This window comes from Lipophrys pholis (assembly GCF_963383615.2).
Source record: "Lipophrys pholis genome assembly, chromosome: 9".
Taxonomy (NCBI): domain Eukaryota; kingdom Metazoa; phylum Chordata; class Actinopteri; order Blenniiformes; family Blenniidae; genus Lipophrys; species Lipophrys pholis.
In genome coordinates, this window is record NC_137639.1 from 3646030 (window position 1) to 3662587 (window position 16558).

General features: G+C 44.4%; 1 protein-coding gene across 1 annotated transcript in view; it reads left to right on the forward strand.

Annotated features, from left to right (window-relative positions):
- The window catches only part of cdk14 (cyclin dependent kinase 14), a 109136-nt gene extending 99119 nt beyond the window's left edge, over nucleotides 1-10017 (forward strand). The window contains exon 15 of the mRNA XM_080472581.1: nucleotides 8695-10017. The gene's annotated coding sequence lies outside the window, so the exon portion shown is untranslated. The remainder of the gene's footprint in view (nucleotides 1-8694) is intronic.
- The last annotated feature ends 6541 nt before the right edge of the window (nucleotides 10018-16558 follow it).

The following is a 16558-nucleotide window of genomic DNA, read 5'->3' on the forward strand; positions in this document are numbered from 1 at the left end:
AAATTGCCTGCGCCAATAAATAATCTGATATGTAAAACCATGTGCACACACACTTGCACACCTTTTTCCTTTATAAATCACAATTCCCCTTTAATGTTGTGCAGGTGGATTTAAATACCCCAACCTCTACAAAGCCACATTCTACCATGAATGGTTTAAGCAAAGTACCTCAGGAATATTTTTGCATCGCAAGGCTGCTGATCTGGGACATTTTACACGTAACCGTGGCAGAAAAGAGCAGGAAAAGGCATTCCACAGAGAGCGAAATGGAGGTGGAGGTCAAGAATAATATTAATTTCATGGTCACAATGATGAAATCAGTCATTTAAAAAAAAAAAAAAAGTGAATGGCAGCATGTCGTCACTGCCGTCACGCCAAATGAGATACTAATTTTAATTGTCATTATTTTCATTATTATTATTATTATTATTATTATTAGTGTGCTTTAGATTTTTATCCTTCTACATTTATTGTGAAAATTGTCGTTTTGGTGTGTATCCAACAGGTTCTAAAAACGTTTCAATGCACATTATGCTGCGACAAATAAAGGACTTCACTTGACTCTCGATGGTGTCCCCTGCTGAAGGAGCACACATGCATTCAAAAGGGTGAAGCTACAATTCCATGTTTAGATATACATACAGTATATATATGCGTGCGTGCGTGCGTGTATATATATTTATTAACATATAACAAAATAGTGTGCATTGTTAGGATCTTTGGCAGATTAAGAAAATGCTGCTTCTGATGCAGTGTTTGTTAGAAACCAGCGGCCTCTTCAATAAAAGTTGCTGAAGCACAAAACAGGTCCTGAAAGATGCGTACGCCACTTCCCACGCAAACTTTGTGATTTATAAAAAATAAACTTTGCGGGAGAATATGTGTACCGGTACACATACCTTGTGCAGCACATTTTGGAGGCAGAGGAACCTGCAGCGCTGATGGCGAGGTGGAGAATTGAAGCCAGATTCATCTTATACATTTACTATCTTCAAATATCAGACTTACAGATCCACGTAATCATAAACAGCCGAGCTGCAGTGGTGTAGATGTTTCTTTAGTGGAACGTTACTGCTGAATCAGCATCACGATGTTCATATGTCATAGTTTCATCTTCAAATGATCCAGAGCGGTGGATAGAGCTGATTGATTATCAATTGTGACAAAGTGTGTAACAATCAGTCTAATTTCAGAGTGAACACATAAATAGTGCAGTGACAGCCGTGAGTAAAGCTGCAGTGTGGCTGCGCTGGTGTTGTGCTAAAACAGATTCCCGTCCACGAGAGAGCAGACTGACTGGCTGTCGATGGGGACGTCTCCTCTGTTCCAGCTGCTTTTATTAGGATTTACAGCTTTAAGGTACAAATATACTAAACTGTAGGTACACGGTACAACTAAAGTGAGTCTCTGGGAAAGTCTCAGGCAAAAAACGAACTGCAATTGAGATGATTTACCACAGGGTTCCATGTAGAATAAAGAAATTATAGATTTTATATTGCTTATTTTATCATGATACAAACGTGATACAGTTTAGTATATTTTTACTTTATGGTACAGCCATCATCATCAGCAATCCTGATAAAAGCCGCTCGTGTTACGGTCATGTGCTCTGGAAGCACTGCTGCTGGAGACAGACAACCTCCTCCACCCTCCACCTCCACCTGTCCAGTGACTGAGGATAAAACACAAAGTCCACTGAGCCTTTTCACCGTCCCTGTTCAAATATTTAATTTATACATTTAATAAACTATAAAACTGAACTTTATCGGTCGGCTGTGTCTCCAACAAAATGTCTCCTTCCTCTCCGACACTCTGACACACGGTGGCGTCACAATCATGAGGCTGTTTTGGGGTCCAGAAGTGAGCTCTGGTGCTGCCCCATGATGTCATGCTCCTCCATGATGTCACTCCCCCCCATGATGTCACTCTCCTCCATGATGTCACTCCCCCCATGATGTCACGCTCCTCCATGATGTCACTCCTCCCCATGATGTCACTCTCCTCCATGATGTCACTCCCCCCATGATGTCACTCTCCTCCATGTTGTCACTCTCTTCTGACCTCCATGATGACACTCTCCTCTGGCCTCCATGATGTCACTCTCCTCTGACCTCCATGATGTCACTCTCCTCTGGCCTCCATGATGACACTCTCCTCTGACCTCCATGATGTCACTCTCCTCTGACCTCCATGATGTCACTCTCCTCTGGACTCCATGATGTCACTCTCCCCCATGATGTCACTCTCTTCTGACCTCCATGATGTCACTCTCCTCTGGACTCCATGATGTCACTCTCCTCTGGACTCCATGATGTCACTCTCCTCTGACCTCCATGATGTCACTCTCCTCTGGCCTCCATGATGACACTCTCCTCTGGCCTCCATGATGTCACTCTCCCCCATGATGTCACTCTCCTCTGGCCTCCAGGATGTCACTCTCCTCTGACCTCCATGATGTCACTCTCATCTGGCCTCCACCTTCAGCTCAGATTCTTCTTCTCCACCTCTGCAGTCACTGATCTCTCTGTGGCTCTCACACTATTTACAGCCGTGACGACGAGCTGCAGATCGCTTGTTCTTTATGTTATTAGTGATTCCACTGCTGTGACAACAAATAGTATCATGTCCTGACCTCCACCTCCTCCATCACTAGTTCTCTCCGTACTTTTCTTCATCTTTTCTTCCAGGATTTAGTGTCAAATGCCGTCGATCAACCGGCTGAATGAGATGCAGAAATGTTGACGAGGCCCTTTGCTTTGACCATTTATGGTAGAAAGTGGGCGTGTTGAGGCGGCAACCTTCCAGATGGACTGGGATCAATAAAAGGAAAGTGCATGCAGATGTGCGTACACACGGTTTTATCGATCTGCATTTTTTTGGGCGCACATCATTTTGTGCTTTTCGGCACACGGACATTTTTAGTAAGAATCCTACACAAGGTTTTATAAATGAGGCCCCAGGTCTTTTTTTGAGGTTTTAGTCGACTCTGACTACGTCTCCAGACAAACAAGTGGAGTTCAGCAGATCTCCAAACCTGTTTCCTGAGGTAGGATCAAGTATCCTGCTCTTTATAATAGACAATCTGTAAAGTAAAACCAGGAACATGATCCCACAGTTGTCCTGTGGAGCTCCACCACCTGTTTCAGGTCCTGGGAACAGAGAGAAGAGTGTGAGATGATGTGGGTGTGTCACACACACTTTGAATAGAGACGAGCAGGAGTGTTACCTGATGACCTGTCAGGTCAAACTGTGTGTGTATCCTGTCATTTAACACACCCTCCATCTTTTACGTTCACCTCTGATCACTCAGTTTGTTGGGTTTTGTTTACTCCATAGTGGTAAGAACTTATTTTTCTTTAAAACCATTAACCATGCAGATGAAATACTATAAGTGTGATGGACAGCGTTAACTCAACCCACATTGTGTCTTGATCAGTTAACTAACCCACAGCTGAAGTGAACATAACCAAAGTTGAATGTATTTCTCTTTGCCAGCTTCATGGAGGGATTAACCTCAGGCCATCATGTTAGGAAAACCACCATATTTAATAATTAATTTAAATAGTACCTATAAAACACGCTGCAGACATGTTTGGTAATCTTTGCTGGAAAAACCAAAACTTTACATGACAAACCTCAGAAATCCAGCGGGAAAATGTCCCTTTCAGACAAAAAGGTGTAACCACTCTGGAACACTTGTGTGTGTAGAGTTGTTAGTGAGCGCAGAGTCACTAAATTTACACTTCAGACAACTTTGTTTCTACTACCAGGACCATACGGGTCAGCAGCACTTCCAGCTTAGCCAAGAAACACTGAAGGACGAGTGTCCAGACTAGAAGACCTGGACATGATAGAAGGACATATGAAATAGTGTGTGTGTGTGTGTGTGTGTGTGTGTGTGTGTGTGTGTGTGTGTGTGTGTGTGTGTGTGTGTGTGTGTGTGTGTGTGCCTGCGTGAGTTTGAATACACCAGATCTCATGAAATATTCAGCTGTATTAATTTGAAGTTTGTAAGTCTTCAATTGTACTCAGTAAATAATTGATGAGGCGTGTTTTTGTCTCACTTGGAGGAAATCCTCTGTAGTATTTATAATGTCGGAAGTATTTGAAGGCTGTGCTGACCTCTCCACTCCACCCAGTGAGCTGCAGTGTGACTGTGGCAGACCTCCACACTCAGAGCCACTTGGACCCGTTTCCCACTAAACAGAAACTCTGGAAACACAAAACCCTCTGGACATAAAAAATTAAGAAACACTGCAGATATCGATTTTAGCCTCAATGCCACGGAAAAATACTGAGGAATGGCGGATCAAAAATAAAAAGAATAAACAAAAGCGCGTCTATAAAATTAACTGAACCTATCTAAATCAGTCAATACACCGATTAGAACCACGTACAGCAGGTTAGTGTCACTGGACGACGGTGGCATTACAGGGGAAAAGGCTTCCTCCAAACATATTATCACCGTGACCACTAGTGAGGAGGGAGAGAGGCGGCGCCGACAGAAACTCCAGTATCGTTTCATCGGCGCCAGTTCGATGTTTTCAGGACCATGATTGTGAGCCGTGTAGCTTCAGTATCATCCAGTTGTTGTGTAGATCCTGATTATTTAACGTGAAGTGAATAATTGCCATTGTCTGTGAAAGTGAAGCATTGCTTTGCCGACTGCTCCAGATTGACGCCACCGTTCAGAACACTCAGCGCTTTAGTGAAGCGCTTCAAAAAACATTTCCCAGAAGAAACGTTTATTTTGGGTTTATCCGACAGGACAAAACAGAAGAGGTTGTTGTTGAACTTCATCTTTGGGCAGGCAAAAATAGAAATCTACCTGAGTAGGGCGGAGAAGCATAAGGGAATATGTGATGCCTTAGGAGTCTTGTGAGAGCCGGGATTGGATGCTTTTAAGGACGTCTGGGATTACGACATCATTACTCTTTTCTCTCACAGTCAAACATTATATTTGCAGATGTGTTGCTGTAAGTCAGTATAGTAGGTGTTTGTTGTTTCTTTGCAGATAATGTTGGTTCTATCAATCCTTTCTTGTTTATATAAAAGTTTGTTGAAAACACACACACACACACACACACACTCACACACACACACACACTCACACACAGTGTCAGGTACACAGAGGTCTGCTTGTGTGGAGTTTGTAGTTGAGGTGACTGTTGTTATTGACTTCCTTTAGAATCAAACTGAGCTGCCGGCACTAACAGAGGCTGTGAGAGGAGAACATAAAGCAGGGTGAGGGTGGAGGGAAGGGACCAGAGAGAAAGATGCATTATTTATTATCCGCAGCTCGCCCTCATCTTCCTCTCCTCCTTCTTCATCCTCCTGTTATTGTCTCCAATCCTCTGATCACTCCTTGGCCTCACTCTCTCTGACGAGCTTCTCTTCTCCCTTCTTTTTTCGTCTGTCCTCTCACCATCCTGCTTTTCATTTCACCTCTTCTCTCCTGGAGGTTCCCACTTAACTGATTTTCATTCCTATTTGATAAGGTATTAAATTATTTCCTGGTTATTACAATCTGGAAGTAGCATTTCACCAATCCTGTAAAATGAAGCGCTGCAACCGAAACTACAGTAGTATTATGAAAATCAGAGTTCTGCACCAAATGGCTCACACTTCATTCATACTGCCAGATTTCTGTCAAGTCAACACTGCTGGGCATAATGAAAAGCACTCTCGTCTTTAGTATGCCCTGCCATGATAGTAAAATAGTTTAAATTGTAGAAATGTCTTCAGATTGTTTACATGCACAGAAATATTGCTCCTGCTAAGTCACTGTTGGTATATAAAGTTGTGGTCCCGCCACAGTACGTGCCGGGGCGGGTCGGAGCGGAGCGCAGCTGGGGCGGAGCGGGAGGCTACGGTGCGGGAGGCTACGGTGCGGGAGGCTACGGTGCGGGAGGCTACGGTGCGGGAGGCTACGGTGCGGGAGGCTACGGTGCGGGAGGCTACGGTGCGGGAGGCTACGGTGCGGCAAAGCGCATCCAGGCTCAACTCTGTTGTGCGGTCCATACCACAGAAAGTATGGTTGAAATGTAGGCGGGGTTGTGAAGCCGCAGGGTTGTGAACGACAGCACTGTGAGGACACGTAAAGTTTCAGGTGCGACGTGTCGAGCAGAGTCACACATCAGTTCCTGTTTCATGGCGAACCATCAGATGGTCATTGGAGCGCCATGGCCACACCCTTTCATATTAGTGTCACAGTTTCATCAGGAAGGACTGTTTTCACCAAATTTGGATTACGAATCAAGTTTTCAGCCAAAACGTAGCATTGGCGTACGCTGATTAGCATGTATGTTAATTTGTGCATTTGCTAACATTAGCCCGTATACTAATTAGTGTCACGCTAATGCATACCCTAATTAGAGAGTATGCTAATGTAAACATTATGCTAATGAGCATGTGTGCTAGTGCATATGTCGATTTGCGTGTATGCAAATGTTTTTGTGTGTGCTAATTAGCCCCCCCCCCCCCCCCCCCCCCCCCCCCCCCCCCCCCCCCCCCCCCACGCCAGACCAGGGCAAAAAGTTTGAACCTGAAAAAATACGATCTGGAAGTGAAAGAAAGTTTTGAAAGTGAAAGAAAAATGTGAAACTTGAAAACAAGATTTGAACGTGAAAGAAATAAGATCCTAATCTGACAACATCACACCTGCAACTGAAAAAATAACACCTACATTTAAAATAAAATATTTAAGAGTGAAACAGGATTTTATCAAAGAATTCCAGAGCTGAATCAGGATTATATGTAAGGTGTTAAAACATTTCATACACTTATTTTTATTTTGAATAGTGTTTTGAGGATTTAACCTTGAACATTCAGTTTCAAAATATTTTTTTTCAATCACATTTTGTTTTTTAAATGAACAAACCTTTTGACCTGATCGAGCTCCATAGTCTATTTATAGTGCTAACTTAGTGATTGAAGTGAAAACGTTTAACCATTGAGGTGTTTGGCCAGGTTTCACATATATTGGCCAATTAGCTCATGTCGTCTCGTTTGAAATGGCAAATCGTGAATTTATGTCAGATTATTGTGACTTTTGCAGAGAAACGTGTTCAGTGTGTTTAATAAGCAACATTTTGAATTGCAAGATGGATGTCAAGCAGAAAATGAGTTTCGAGTTTTGGAGACTTGAGAAGAGATTCTATGGGGGTATTATTGTAGTAAAACTATTTGTCTAGTCATTTGGCTAGCTCAGTAGGTAGAGCATGAGACTGACAATCTCAGGGTAGTGGGTTCGCGTCACCTTCCTGTGGGCTCACCACCTGCAGGAAAGTTCTTAATCGGTGCATTGTGATCTGGGTGACGGTGCTCAGACTGACACCCCCGCCACCCGGAAAGGGATAAGCGGAAGAAAATGAATGAATGAATGAACTATTTGTCTATGCGTATGGGGAGTTATCTGTCTATACCTCAATCTGTCTGTCTGTACCTCAGTCTGTCTGTCTGAAGTCGTCAATGTGTAAAAGAATTTGTCAAGGTGAACCTGAATGTGAAAAGTCTACACATTTGAACACAAGTGCTGAAAATACAGAAAACTCACCAGTGACGAGTCGCTCAGTTTCACAATTGGCTGTTTTTTTTACACGTGACTTTTGCTTCACTTCTGCAGTCTGAAGGATTCGAAGCTGTAAATCTTGGGTTTTGCTGCCCTGAGCTCAGGCTCACAGGCTCCTTCATTCGGCCCTGCGCCTCAGTAGATAATGACTGCCAGCCATCAGGTACAGACTGAGGTAGAGACAGACAGATTGAGGTAGAGACAGACAGACTGAGGTACAGACAGACAGATTGAGGTAGAGACAGACAGACTGAGGTACAGACGGACAGACTGGGGTACAGACAGACAGATTGAGGTAGAGACAGACAGACTGAGGTACAGACAGACAGACTGAGGTAGAGACAGACAGACTGAGGTACAGACAGACTGAGGTAGAGACAGACAGACTGGGGTACAGACAGACAGACGGAGGCAGAGACAGACCGACTGAGGTACAGACAGACAGACTGAGGTACAGACAGACAGACTGAGGCAGAGACAGACCGACTGAGGTACAGACAGACCGACTGAGGTACAGACAGACCGACTGAGGTACAGACAGACAGACGGAGGTAGAGACAGACAACTCTTCATACGCATAGACAATTCGTTTTGCTACCATAATACCCCCCTAAGATTCTGCGCTCTGTGTGTCCGTTTAAATAATTGTGCTTTTCATGTCATTTTAGTGTTTTAGCTATTGGATAAAACTGTAAAATATAAATACATAAAAGTGACTGTACTGTAATAGTTATCAACTATTTCATTATATTATTGTCTAATTTTTGTCATGCTTACAATACTGGTTCAGTCGTCCTTTCAGTCCTCATGTTTTCTTCTCAATGCACATCCACACAGTTTTTGGAAGTACTCTGCATATTTTCTGTAGATATCAGCCAAATAAATCCTTCTGTCTGTGACAGATCCAGCCTGGAGACCACTGTGGGGATTTCACGGTTCTTACAGCAGAGAAAGTTCCTGATGAAGTGAACCTGAAGTAGATTTAGTCAATGAAAGCTGACCTCAGCTGTGAAGTAGTGCGACATGCTCTGGTTTCACTTCGTCAGTATCATGATTTACTTTGTACTCGGGACGAGACAGAGAAAGGATTGTCTCATTGACACTGTCGTCTCTTTGGGTTTCAGGTGGCCGCTGTGTGAACTGATGAAGATGCTGACCGTGAGGATGAAGACAAGTGAAAAAGCCTTCCCCTCCTTTTATTTATTACCTTCACATGATGTGTGAAGCAGGCTGTGTAGCTCAGTGTGTGAGGAAGGAGCATGTGTGCACCATGAAAGGTACTTCGGATATCAGACATTACTCTGCATACCTGTTTACTTTTTTATAAAGGTTCAATAATTCACATATCATCATCACAGTATTAACAAAAGAACTCTGCTATTGGTACATATTGTGCTTTGTGTTTGTAACTAGCCTCGTATTTAAGAATATATATTTGTCTGTATGATATATGCATCTAGAAGCTATATAATTGACAGTTTTTATTTTTTTTAATCTTCCCAGAACTGTACTAATCTCAGCACTACAGATCCACACAGGACAAAAAGACACTTTGGAGACAAGGTCCCAGAAAGACCTTTTTTGTTGTTGTTTGTTTGTTTTTAAATCAACAAAATCTCTTTTAACTCTAGACGGCTGACTAGGGAAAGATCTTTGATCACTTGTGAGGACAGCCACTAAGACGTGTTATTCACACTTAATAACACGTCTTAATTTCACGACGATAAAGACTCAACATTTTCCCCTTTGCCAGATATTTGCGCCTCTCAGCAGCGTGAAGGTGAAACAGGACTCACGTGTACGAACAAAAACCTTTCTAAAGAGCTTCTGTGGTGGTTTCCACCATGATTCAGAAATGAAATCATTCCATTGTCTTCCACATTATAGCGGCAATGTGAGTGGAGGAAAGGTTTTTATTTAGATGTCAGCATTTTTACAATAAATCCAATGTGATACAGAAATGTGAGGCAGCAGTTTGACAGGATGATCTTTCACCACACTTACTCACTTACTCCAGCTTGGGTGACGTGCAAAATATTAACAGGCTGCAAAGAAGTTCAAACCTCATCACCCACGTTTCTGTTCACTATGAAACAGAAGCTACAAACCACATGTGAGCAGCTTTTACCTCTTTATGGCAACAACACCTCTCAAAAGGTGTGACAGCAGAGAGGAGCTGTAGAGAGCAGAGAGGAGCTGTAGAGAGCAGAGAGGAGCTATGGAGAGCAGAGAGGAGCTGTAGAGAGCAGAGAGGAGCTGTAGAGAGCAGAGAGGAGCTATGGAGAGCAGAGAGGAGCTGTAGAGAGCAGAGAGGAGCTGTAGAGAGCAGAGAGGAGTTGTGGAGAGCAGAGAGGAGCTGTAGAGAGCAGAGAGGAGTTGTAGAGAGCAGAGAGGAGTTGTAGAGAGCAGAGAGGAGTTGTGGAGAGCAGAGATGAGTTGTGGGGAGCAGAAAGGAGGAGTTGTGAGGAGCTGTGGAGAGCAGAGAGGAGCTGTGGAGAGCAGAGAGGAGCTTTAGAGAGCAGAGAGGAGCTGTGGGGAGCAGAGAGGAGCTATGGAGAGCAGAGAGGAGCTGTAGAGAGCAGAGAGGAGCTGTAGAGAGCAGAGAGAAGCTATGGAGAGCAGAGAGGAGCTGTAGAGAGCAGAAAGGAGCTGTGGGGAGCAGAGAGGAGTTGTGGAGAGCAGAGAGGAGTTGTAGAGAGCAGAGAGGAGTTGTAGAGAGCAGAGAGGAGTTGTGGAGAGCAGAGAGGAGCTGTAGAGAGCAGAGAGGAGGAGTTGTGAGGAGCTGTAGAGAGCAGAGAGGAGCTATGGAGAGCAGAGAGGAGCTGTAGAGAGCAGAAAGGAGCTGTGGGGAGCAGAGAGGAGTTGTGGAGAGCAGAGAGGAGTTGTAGAGAGCAGAGAGGAGTTGTAGAGAGCAGAGAGGAGTTGTGGAGAGCAGAGATGAGTTGTGGGGAGCAGAGAGGAGGAGTTGTGAGGAGCTGTGGAGAGCAGAGAGGAGCTGTAGAGAGCAGAGAGGAGCTGTGGAGAGCAGAGAGGAGCTTTAGAGAGCAGAGAGGAGCTGTGGGGAGCAGAGAGGAGCTATGGAGAGCAGAGAGGAGCTGTAGAGAGCAGAGAGGAGCTGTAGAGAGCAGAGAGAAGCTATGGAGAGCAGAGAGGAGCTGTAGAGAGCAGAAAGGAGCTGTGGGGAGCAGAGAGGAGTTGTGGAGAGCAGAGAGGAGCTGTAGAGAGCAGAGAGGAGGAGTTGTGAGGAGCTGTAGAGAGCAGAGAGGAGCTATGGAGAGCAGAGAGGAGCTGTAGAGAGCAGAAAGGAGCTGTGGGGAGCAGAGAGGAGTTGTGGAGAGCAGAGAGGAGTTGTAGAGAGCAGAGAGGAGTTGTAGAGAGCAGAGAGGAGTTGTGGAGAGCAGAGATGAGTTGTGGGGAGCAGAGAGGAGGAGTTGTGAGGAGCTGTGGAGAGCAGAGAGGAGCTGTGGAGAGCAGAGAGGAGCTGTAGAGAGCAGAGAGGAGTTGTGGGGAGAACGTGCTCTCTCTGGGTCAGGTGCTGGTGGAGGTGCCCCCCCCCCCCCATGAGTGGAAACATCTGAGAACTTTATATCTTATCAGCAATTTGTTTTCTAACTAAAGTGAACAAGAGTGAGAGCGACCAAACTTTTTCACACTTTATAAAGTGCATGAGCTCCGGAGTGTGAGACGGTGACCTCACAGAGAACCTATCAGCTCCTCAGGAGCTTCTACTGGTTAGAACATCATCGATCTTTAGATCTGATAAGGAGCTAAAGTCCCAGATGGTTTTCAGTTTGATCTCCTGTTCCTCTAAAGTTCTCTTTGCTTTCCTTCGTCTGCACAACAACACATCCTGTCACCAACATCCTGCAACTGAACCGGTCAGTTTCTCCTTCACACATGATTTTCACTCCGAATCAACATAAAGCAACCTGCTGCTGCGTCCGGCAGAATGAAACTAGAAGATAACACACCTGGAGATGTCATCATCCATTTAGTCTCACTGGAACCGACTGGTGCAGAACTACTGTTGTAGATGATGAGATCTCCAGGGGATTCATGAGGATCCTTTTTGTCCACATTTTATAAGTGTAATGAATTGTGTTTTCACAGTTCAACACAATAATGGCCACATTCCGCTAATTTTCCTTGCACAATAATAATCCCCATGGATGTTTTTACTTCACTAAATGTTTTTGGTAAATATTCTAGAGTGTTTGCATTAAGAAAACGATGTTGAGAGCTGCCACAGGTGTGTGTTAAATCATGGGCAATAGTAAAGCTCCGGTGCTTCCATCCATCTATACGAGCTAAAAAACCACAGAGACAATCTTTTTTCTTCTTTTCTCTGGATCGGCAATATTCCAGCAGGAGGTCCTGAACAGTGTCATCCTCATACACTGAACATCTGTGTGTGTGTGTGTGTGTGTGTGTGTGTGTGTGTGTGTGTGTGTGTGTGTGTGTGTGTGTGTGTGTGTGTGTGTGTGTGTGTGTGTGTGTGTGTGTGTGTGTGTGTGTGTGTGTGTGTGTGTGTCCTGTGGTGGACTGCTCACCTGTCAGGGTGAACGTGATGTCACAGTCTGTTAGTAGGAGCAGATCCAGGGACTTTGACCCTGGAGCTGCTGGTCGCTGCAGTGACTGGATGAAATGGACTATTGAGTGAAACGAGGGATGAATGTCGCAGATCAGGTTGTGCCGGTCAGACAAAGATAGAATCTTTCACTCGATGTCAAAAAAGGGGAAAGTCTTCATATTAGAGAAGCTTCAGAAGAGTGTTTTAGTGCTTTGACCTTCTGTGTAACTTCATTCAAACGAACAATTCTGGTGTGAAGTAAACATTGAAAGATGCACTTTAAAGAAGACTCTGTTTGCTCTACATTCCAGCCTGTATGGCTGCTGCCTGACACAAATTTATTAATGAACACATATGTGTTCATTTATAAATTTGTGTCAGACATGTACCTGTATATACCTGTATATACAGGTACATCTTAAAATATTTAAATATCATGAAAATGTTCAATATTTTTTGTCATTCATTTCAGAAAGTCAAACTCATATATGATCCAGGCTCATGACAGTGGAATATTTCAAGCCTTTATTTCTTAAAATGTTGATGATTATAGCTTACAGAGAGTGAAAACCTAAAATTCAGTGTCTCAGAACATTTGATTACATAAGATCAAGAAAAACAGGATATTTTAAACAAAAATGTAAGGCTTCTGAAAAGTAAGTTCATTTCTCTGCACTTAATACTTGGTTGCTCCTTTTGCATGAATGACTGTGTCGATGCGGCGTGGCCTGGAGGCCATCAACCTGTGGCCCAGGTAGCTTTGATAGCAGCCTTCAGGTCATCTGCATTGTTGGTCTGGTGTCTCTCACCGTCCTCTGGACAATAGAACAGAGATTGTCTCTGGGGTTCAGCTCAGGCCAGTCTGCTGGCCAGTCCAGCTCAGTACCACCAGGGTCATTGAAGCAGCTTCTGGTACCTTTGGCAGTGTGGGCAGGTACCAAGTCCTGCTGGGAAATGAACTCAGCATCTCCATAAAGCTCGTCAGCAGAAGGAAGCATGAAGAGCTCTAAAGTTTCCTGCTGGATGCTGCGTTGACTGTGGACTTCAGAAGACCCAGTGGGGGGACAGCAGCAGAGGACATGGCAGCTCAAATCATCAGACTGAGGAAACTTCACTCTGGACTTCAAGCAAGGTGGATTCTGAGCCTCTCCACTCTTCCTCCACACTCTGGGACCTTGATTTACTAAAGAGATGCAAAATGTACTTTCATGTGAAAAAAGGACTTTGGACCACTGAGCAACAGTCCAGTTCTTTTCCTCCACAGCCCAGGTGAGACTCTTCTGACCTGGTCTCTTGTTCAGGAGTGTCTTGACCCCAGGAAGCCACATTCAGATCCCATGTCTAGGACTGGTCTGTGCCTCGTGGCTCTTGATGCTCTGACTCCAGCCTCAGTCCGTCCTTGTGAAGCATTTTGCTGGACAATCCTCTCCAGGCTGCGCTCCTCCCTTTTGCTGCTGCACCTTTTCCTCCCACACTTCTTCCTTCCACTCCACTTTCTCTGAACATGCTTGGATCCAGCTCTCTGTGAACAAGCAGCTTCTTTAGCAAGGACCTTTAGTGGCTGAGCCTCCTTGTGGACGGTGTCAATGACTGTCTTCTGGACATCTGTCCAGTCAGCAGTCTTCCCCATGATTGTGTCGCCTCCTGACCCAGACTGAGACCATTTAAAGGTTCAGGAAACCTTTGCAGGTGTTTTGACTTCATTAGCTGATCAGGGTGAGACACCAGGACTTTACAAAACTCAACTTTTCCACAATATTCACATTTTCTGAGACACTCAATTTTGGGTTTTCACTCTCTGTAAGTTATAATCATCAACATTTCAAGAAATAAAGGCCTGGATTATTTCACTCGATGTGTCATGAGCCTATATCATCTATGGGTTTGACTTTCTGAAATGAGTGACAAAAAATATTTAACATTTTCATGATATTCTAATATTTTGAGATGTACCTGTATATTAATGTACCTTTACTTTGGCGGGTGCAAAGTGAATCTTCCCTCCCAGTGCAATTGTCCCTCCTGGTTCTGAACTTCCCACAGACCGATGAGAGCTGCGTGGTTGGAGACAGGGTCATGGGGGTTAAAGTGAAGGAGCTTTGCTGAGGGTGTCCAGATCTGAATATCTTGAGCAGCTGAACGAAAACTCTGGATTCATTCCTCTTTTGTGCACACGAGTGCAGCACACATGGTTTCATCGAGCCTGACCGAGCAGAGATCAAACTGTTCATATCTGAATGTCTCTGGTAAAGGTTTCATGGTGTGGTGAAGGACAGACTAGCTGGCGTTTAGCACTGTGAAGTGAACTGACACCTTCTCTGAGGAGAAACAGTGATGCTTCCATCATGTTGTAAACAGGGTTGTCTTTTTCTGTTGTTACAGAGATGTCACACATGAAAATACATGTAAGAATATTCAAACGTCTATTTTTGGGACTTGTTATTATGTGGACTCAGTGATATGAGAAGGGAAAACATACTGGTTAGATTAATTGTGCATCCTTGCTATGCTGAAATATAAGTCGAGTAATCTATATTTTCAACTTTTTTTTTTAAATTCAGCTTTTCTTGTATTGTCTTTTTGTATGCTGAAATGAAAATACATCCGTTTCACAAGACACGTCATTCAGTGAGAAAATACAGTATCCGTTAGAATAGCTGTTGCATTATTTGTTACAACCTATTAGTAATGTCATTATGGAAGATGTAATGTCCTTCTGTAAATGTTTAATAATGTTTTACCTGAAATAAAGATTAATATTGCTTCAGTTATGACTCACACTTTCCTTTACCCCACTTCCCCATGTGACTGAAGGACGGGTCTTCCTGTGACAATGCAGTACATGGATCCTATTTCCTCTGGTAATGGTGTCACTGCCTGCTTCACCTGGTAACCGCGTTGTTACTGGTGTCAGTTATCACTTTATATATTGGAATGTTCACAACTAAACGGGCTCTGTAATCCACAGACTGTTAATCTTAACTTGTTCAGCACAAGCACCAGCTTTTACCTGTCCTCACCACTGTTCCAATTTGTTCTCTCGCTGAGTTTCCCTTAGCTTAGGTTAGCATTAGCATCCCACAGGCCTGGACTATGAAGCAGGATTAGCATAATTCAACTAATTCAAAAGCGCCAAATACAACACAGCCGATTCAGGTCACCTTCGCCGAGAAAACACAGCAAATCCACATGAGCAAACAGAAGTGAGTGTGGAAAGGAAAAACTCCCGCAGAACCAGGCCCTGTTTACACGACAACGTTTCACATGACAACACCTAGTCCGCTAAAAAAAAGGAATGTGTTTCCACTGCAGCAGCGGACACAGAGACAACGATGTAGTTAGTCTGCCGGGCCACTGGAGGGCGCTGTTGGTTGATTTTGTAATGAAACTACACAGACGTGTGCAGAGAACAAAACACTATAAACGTGAAGAAAATGGAGAGAACCTGACATCCGTATGGACTGATGATGCATCGGATGCTATCAGGGTGAGTCTCAACTATTAAACTACTGATCTGGACCATAAAACTAGAATATGGACTGCGGGTCGTACCACTACGGGTCGTACCACTACGGGTCGTACCACTACGGGTCGTACCACTACAGCCGCCATGTTTGTTTACAACTGGAGGGGGAGGGGGGGAGATGAGCAGTAACAGGCTCTGGAGCCTCCATCAGTCTCTGCAGGAGGGATTTGCGCCGTGGAAGAATCTTTCCACTTTGGGAGCCGGATTAAAAACTTTGCTGATACAGTTCATCCGCAAACTGGTGTCGTGTAAACGGACCCCCCAAAAGTGAAGAAAGTTTTGCGGATACACTCGAATTCGTTGTCGTGTAAACGGTGGCCCCAGGATCAGAGGACAAACGTTAGTGACAGGTAATAGTGACAGTGGAGGTCCTCCAGCAGTCTAAACCTAGAGCAGCCTCAGGCTGTCCTGAACAGTCCGAACTATAAGCTTTAGTAAACAGGAAAGTCTTCAGTCGAACCTTCAAAGTAAAGACTCTTTGACTGGAACTGGGACTTGGTTCCACATGAGAGAAGCTCTGCTCCCATTCTACTTTTAGAAATGGTAGCACTGATCAATCAATCAACTTTATTTATATAGCACTTTGTCATACAATCAATGTGATACAAAATGATTAACATGATTTAAAAACAGTGCAAAGATACAACAGATGTTTAAGAAACCAGTGAACACTCACACTTGACCGTGATCAACATGGAGCGCAGGACGGAGCAGGGCGGAGCAGGACGGAGCAGGACGGAGCAGGGCGGAGCAGGACGGAGCAGGACGGAGCAGGGCGGAGCAGGACGGAGCAGGGCGGAGCAGGACGGAGCAGGACGGAGCAGGACGGAGCAGGGCTGACTTCAGCTCACCTGAACTCAGGTGAGTAAAACCTTCCCGCCCGCTGTGCGCT